Source organism: Penaeus monodon, chromosome 22 (assembly GCF_015228065.2).
Source record: "Penaeus monodon isolate SGIC_2016 chromosome 22, NSTDA_Pmon_1, whole genome shotgun sequence".
In the NCBI taxonomy this organism is placed as follows: Eukaryota; Metazoa; Arthropoda; class Malacostraca; order Decapoda; family Penaeidae; genus Penaeus; species Penaeus monodon.
The window spans coordinates 22,159,851-22,160,259 of record NC_051407.1 but is presented as its reverse complement, the minus strand read 5'-3'; the positions used below and the strand labels follow the sequence as shown (position 1 = coordinate 22,160,259).

Here is a 409-nt window from a genome sequence, read left to right as displayed (position 1 = left end):
ATTTTCAGGCAGAACAGCTGTAGTTTAGTTACCTTTTTTGTATTTTATACTATATCAAAATTGACTTGATTCAGGAGTAATGAAAGACCCCTTTTGCTGTATTTGAGAAGCATTCAATGTTAATCCTCTAAGTAAAGTTTCTCAAGTATTAGTAACTGTCAGTTTGTCCCCACAATCCCCCATTTGTTATTGTTGTTTTCTTAAAGTTTGTCAAAAAGAGTATGTGCTTCTGTATATGACATGTATATAACCTTTGGAAGCAGAGCAAAGGGGCTATTTGGTAATTTATATATTTTTTTATTCCTTTTTCTGCTGTTGATTATTATTTTATTACTGGTCTTGTCCAAACCCATCAAGCCTCCCTTATTTGAAACATGATCTGTGTGAAACTATAAATGCTGTGAGGGAA

The 409-nt window shown here is 32.8% G+C and overlaps 1 protein-coding gene across 2 annotated transcripts in view; it reads left to right on the top strand.

The window, feature by feature from the left end:
- The window catches only part of LOC119586998 (exportin-7-like), a 2,683-nt gene that overhangs the window by 490 nt on the left and 1,784 nt on the right, over positions 1 to 409 (top strand). The window lies entirely within an intron of this gene.